This window comes from Papio anubis, chromosome 6, assembly GCF_008728515.1.
Source record: "Papio anubis isolate 15944 chromosome 6, Panubis1.0, whole genome shotgun sequence".
Lineage (NCBI taxonomy): Eukaryota > Metazoa > Chordata > Mammalia > Primates > Cercopithecidae > Papio > Papio anubis.
Window position 1 is genome coordinate 33,076,264 of NC_044981.1, and position 5,581 is coordinate 33,081,844.

A 5,581-nucleotide genomic window follows, 5' to 3' on the forward strand; every position below is an offset into this window, starting at 1 on the left:
GGGCCGGCGGGGTGGCTCATGCCTGTAATCCCAACACTTTGAGAGGCTGAGGCGGGCAGATAGCTTGAGCCCGGAAGTTCAAGACTAGCCTGGGCAGTATTGTGAAACCGTCTCTTCAAAAAATGCAAAAGGTGTGGTGGCATGCATCTGTAGTCCCAGCTACTCAGGAGGCTGGGGTGAGAGGATCACCTGAGCCCGGGAGGCAGAGGTTGCATTGAGCTGAGATCATACCACTGCTCTCCAGCCTGGGTGACAGATTAAGACCTTGTCTCAAAAAATAAAAAAAAGGAGTAATAACACCTTTTCGATAAGCTGCTACTCAAAACCACCCTGCCAAACCAGTTCTTCTGCCTTAGTGGTTAGTGCCTGCCCAGCTTCCACCTAACACCACAACCTGTTGGTCCAACAGCTTTAGATTAATAAAGAGGTTCAACAAAGAACATGTTCCCCAGGCCCTGGGACTTTGGCCTTTTCTATTCCCAGTAGTGAGCCCTCTGTTTACTGTGCGGGAGCCAGGACAGTAACAGCAGAACTAATGAGTAATTATTTCCTTCCCACATAGCCAGGCAAAGATGGATGGTGTCTGCTACCACCTTGTAGGTGCCAGATGGGCATCCTCATCGTAGTGTTAGCATTGTTCTCATTTGCCCAGGCTAGGTGGATAAAGCCTTGTCTCCAGATACCCATGGCCTTGGAAAGCAGCAGCTAGGTCACCTCCCAAGCAATTTCACTTGCAGGGTAAAGTGGGATGAAGATTGCCAGCCACAGTCACGAGTTCCCAGCCACAGCTATGTTTACACCTACCTGGGAGGCCTGGCATGAGCTTTTAGAACCTTATATCCCACTGTTGTTTCCAAATAGAAAGATCCAGTTTTATCCTTCCGAGTCCACTTCATGGCCACAAGCTCTCAGTTCAAAATTAAAAGTTAGCAGGGAAGGCCACAACGGTATAATCTTTCTCAATGAGGCATCCATCAACAAACAGATCAACAGTTCTGGAAGCATCACTCAGAGTACAGAGGCAAGTCTGTCTTTGGAATTCAGTCTCTCCCCTGCACTTCACGGCCCTGAGGTCTGGCAATGGAACTAAGAATTGTAGATTTTGAAGAGTGCCTAACTGATGGAGGAGTCACCAGGCAACGATGGCTACAAAGTGAAGCTGATATGATGGAGTAGAAACAAGATGTAAAAACAAACAAAACAACGAACTGAAGCTGAAGTATCTTATTGGGAGAAAAATGCCTCTCCAGTCCCACAGCTCATCCCCTGTGTGGCCCTGAAGAGGCTTGGAGGGATTCCTGGATTTGGAATTCAAGAGACCTGGGTTTTGGGTACTTATTCTTATTGACAGTCCCAACACTGTCCACCAATTACTGCATGCTTATCACGCAGTGCTAAGTGCTTTATTATTTGTTGTTGTTTTTGTTTTTGAGCCCCCAGGCTGGAATGCAGTGGCGTGATCTCGGCTCACTGCAAGCTCTGCCTCCTGGTTTCATGCCATTTTCCTGCCGCAGCCTCCTGAGTAGCTGGGACTACAGGCGCCCGCCACCACGCCTGGCTAATTTTTTGTATTTTTAGTAGAGATGGGTTTTCACCGTGTTAGTCAGGATGGTCTCAATTTCTTGACCTCGTGATCAGCCTGTCTTGGCCTCCCAAAGTGCTGGGATTACAGGCATGAGCCACCGCACCCAGCCAAGTGCTTTGAGAATGATCTTAATCAGCCCTCACAGCCATGACCCTCTGAAGGAGGTACTATTATCATCTGCATTTTACAGATGAGAAAGCCGAGACACAAAGAGGTTAAGCAACTTTCCCAAGATCAAAGCAGCAGCTTGTGGTGGTACTAGGATTCAAACACAGGCAGACTGGATCTAGAGGCTGTGCTCATGACCATTGTACTACTGCCTTTTGATAAAGTTGTCTTATTATAGTCCTTACCATAAAATGTTGTAATTCTTTGTTTAAATGCTTATATCCCACACTAAACTTGATGATGGGCACAGTGTGTTACTCATTTTCCTATTAATGGTGGCCAACAGAGACCTGAACACAAAGAGAAAGCTCAGTAAACATTTGTTGAATAACTGAGTATTACTTTTTGTGTTTCAGCATTGTGGAAAGATACAGGAGAGTTGAGGAAGGTGTAGGTTACTATGGAACTAAGGACCCAAGTCTTCTGGTGGTGACAATGGAAATTACCACCTTAAACTGGTACCTCCTTTGAGTTAGGCTTTGCAGACTGGGTTAGGCATGACCAATGGTTGCAGCTGTACATACCATTTTGGGTCCAGGATGCATTTTTATACTTCTTCTTTGACAACAGTACTCCCCGAAGTTTTGGGTATCCTCCTTCTCTCCCTGAGGTTTAAGTGGAACTGGCAATCACAATTTTCCACTCATTTCCAACCAAGAAGGACTCTTGATGTATAAGTGTGCCCATTTAGGTCCTTCCCTGGCTTCTGGCATTATGTGCTAGAAGAATGGAAGTTTGGAGATATATGAGGCTGTCTCATCTGTGTGGAGGAAACCAGGTTGCAACGTGGGACGATGAGGCCAGTGGGCAAAGAGAACTAGACAAGCAGAGTTGAGAAATGGAGAAAGAGACCAAGTGACATTATTTCAGGCCCTAGGTCAATCACACCTGAGGATAAATCTACCCTTCAGTGTCCCAGCTTTCTGAGCCTCTATATCCTATTTACCTAAGCAGGTTTAAGTAGGGTTTTGTCATCTGCAACTAGAAAATTTCTTTTTAATACAGTACCCTATAGTAGGGTTTCCAGATTTAGAAAAAAATAATTACATTGGACATACTTATACTAAAAATTATTGCATATCTGAAATTCAAATTTAACAGGACATTGTACATTTAATTGGCAACTGTTCCCCCATAGGGTTATACCACATTGTGCCAGCAGATGTGCCAAACCTACATGAAAAACACAAAAGTCAATTCTGCTGGAGGAATTTTTTTTTTTTTTTTTTTTTGAAACAGAGTCTCACTCTGTTGCCCAGGTTGGAATGCAGTGGTGCGATCTCGGCTCACTGCAACCTCTGCCTCCCGGGTTCAAGCCATTCTCCCGCCTCAGCCTCCCGAGTAGCTGGGATTACAGGCGCCTGCCACCATGCCCGGCTAATTTTTGTATTTTTAGTAGAGACGAGGTTTCACCATATTGGCCAGGCTGGTCTCAAACTCCTGACACTGTAATCTGCCTGCCTCGGCCTCCCAAAGTGCTGGGATTACAGCCGTGAGCCCCCATGCCCAACCTAACAGAATTTTTTTTTTTGGGAGAGAGTCTCGTTCTGTCACCCAGGCTCGAGTGCAGTGGCACAACCTTGGCCCACAGCAACCTCCGCCTTCCAGGTTCAAGCAATTCTCCTGCCTCAGCCTCCCCAGTAGCTGGGACTATAGGCATATACCACCATGCCTAGCTAATTTTTTGTATTTTTAGTAGAGACAGGATTTTGCCATGTTGGCCAGGCTGGTCTTGAACTCCTGACCTCAGGTGATCCATCTGCCTCGGCCTCCCAAAGTGCTGGGATTACAGGAATGAGCCACCACACCCGGCCTACTGGAAGAATTTTTTAGGAAGGGATAAAACTAAGTAACTCAACTGCTTAATTTACATAGGTTGTTATATTAAAATAACAGATATGAGTTGTAATAATTAAAACACTTGGCCGGGCGCGGTGGCTCAAGCCTGTAATCCCAGCACTTTGGGAGGCCGAGACGGGTGGATCACGAGGTCAGAAGATCGAGACCATCCTGGCGAACACGGTGAAACCCGTCTCTACTAAAAAATACAAAAAACTAGCCGGGCGAGATGGCGGGCGCCTGTAGTCCCAGTTACTTGGGAGGCTGAGGCAGGAGAATGGCGTAAACCCAGGAGGCGGAGCTTGCAGTGAGCTGAGATCCGGCCACTGCACTCCAGCCCGGGCGACAGAGCGAGACTCCGTCTCAAAAAAAAAAAAAAAAAAAAATTAAAACACTTGGTAGAGGCACATCAATAGACCAATGAAACAGACCAGAAAGCCCGGAGATGAAATAGAATATATAGAGGAGCTTAGCCTATAATAAAATAGGATTTCAAATTAGTAGGAAAAATGGTAGATTTTTCAAAAACTGGTGCTAGGATAACTAGGTTGATGTTTGTGAAAAGAAAAATTAGCATAGATCCCTCTTCCATACCTTACTTTAAAATAAGTTCCAGATGGATAAAGGATATAAACATGAAAAAGAAATGAAATAATAAAAGAATTAGAAAAAATGAGCTAGGCATAGTGGCTCACACCTAAAATCCCAGCACTTTGGGAGGCCAAGGCAGGAGGATCATTTGAACCCAGGAGTTCAAGACCAGCCTGGGTAACATAGCAAGACTTTGTCTCTAAAAAAATTGTTTTTAATTAGCCAGGCATGGTGGTAGGTGCTTATAGTATCAGCTACTTGGGAGGCTCAGGTGGGAGGATTGCTTGAGCCCAAAAGGCCAAGGCTACAGTGAGCTGTGACTACACCACCACACTCCAGCCTGGGTGAGAGTGAGACTGTCTTTCTTTTTTTCCTCTTTTAATGAGATGAAGTTAGAGGTCCTGTCTCGAAAAGAAAAGAAAAATATGTGGGAAAATTTATTTATTTTTTTATTTTTATTTTTTTTTAGACAGAGTCCTGCTCATTCACCCCGGCTGGAGTGCAGTGGCTGATCTCGGCTCACTGCAGCCTCTGCCTCCCAGATTCAAGTGATTCTCATGCCTCAGCCTCCTGAGTAGCTGGGATTACAGGCGAGTGCCACTATGCCTGGCTAATTTTGTATTTTTAGTAGAGACGGGGTTTCTCCATGTTGGTCAGGCTGGTCTCAAACTCCTGACCTCAGGTGATTCGCCCACCTCGGCCTCCCAAAGTGCTGGGATTACAGGCGTGACCACCGTGCCCGACTTACAATGCCATTTTTTATTTATTAGATAGAAAGGGTAAAAAAGCACTCTCAAATATAACCACAGTGAAGGGCGATTTAGCATTATTTTTCAAAATTACAAATGCAAAGAAAGCTCTTCAAGCCAGCAATTCCACTCCTAGAATTTTATTTTATTATTTTTTCTTTTTTTTGAGATGGAGTTTTGCTCTTGTTGCCCATGCCAGAGTGCAATGGCACAGTCTCGGCTCACTGCAACCTCTGCCTCCTGGGTTCAAGTGATTCTACTGCCTCAGCTTCCTAATAGCTGGGATTACAGGTGTGTGCCACCACGCCTGGCTAATTTTTCTATTTTTAGTAGAGACGGGGTTTCATCATGTCGGCCAGGCTGGTTGCGAACTTCTGACCTCAGGTGATCCAACTACCTTGGCCTCCCAAAGTGCTGGGATTACAAGCGTGAGTCACCGCACCCAGTCGATCTTTTTTTTTGCTTGTTTTTTGAGACACAGTCTCACTCTGTTGCCCAGGCTGGAGTGCAATGGCGCAGGTTTCCCTTGATGCAAGCTCCGCCTCCTGAATCCAAGCGATTCTCCTGCCTCAGCCTCCCAAGTAGCTGGGATTACAGGTGCATGCTACTACACCTGGCTAATTTTTCTATTTTTAGTAGAGACAGGGTT

The 5,581-nt window shown here is 45.6% G+C and overlaps 1 long non-coding RNA gene across 1 annotated transcript; it reads right to left on the reverse strand.

Moving 5' to 3' along the window:
* Positions 1 to 308: 308 nt before the first annotated feature.
* On the reverse strand, positions 309 to 2,979 carry LOC110743062. The gene is made up of 2 exons (XR_002521524.2): positions 1,939 to 2,979; positions 309 to 1,159 (listed from the first exon to the last, which is right to left on the reverse strand). It is a non-coding gene; the product is annotated as an uncharacterized LOC110743062 (long non-coding RNA).
* Positions 2,980 to 5,581: the final 2,602 nt, after the last annotated feature.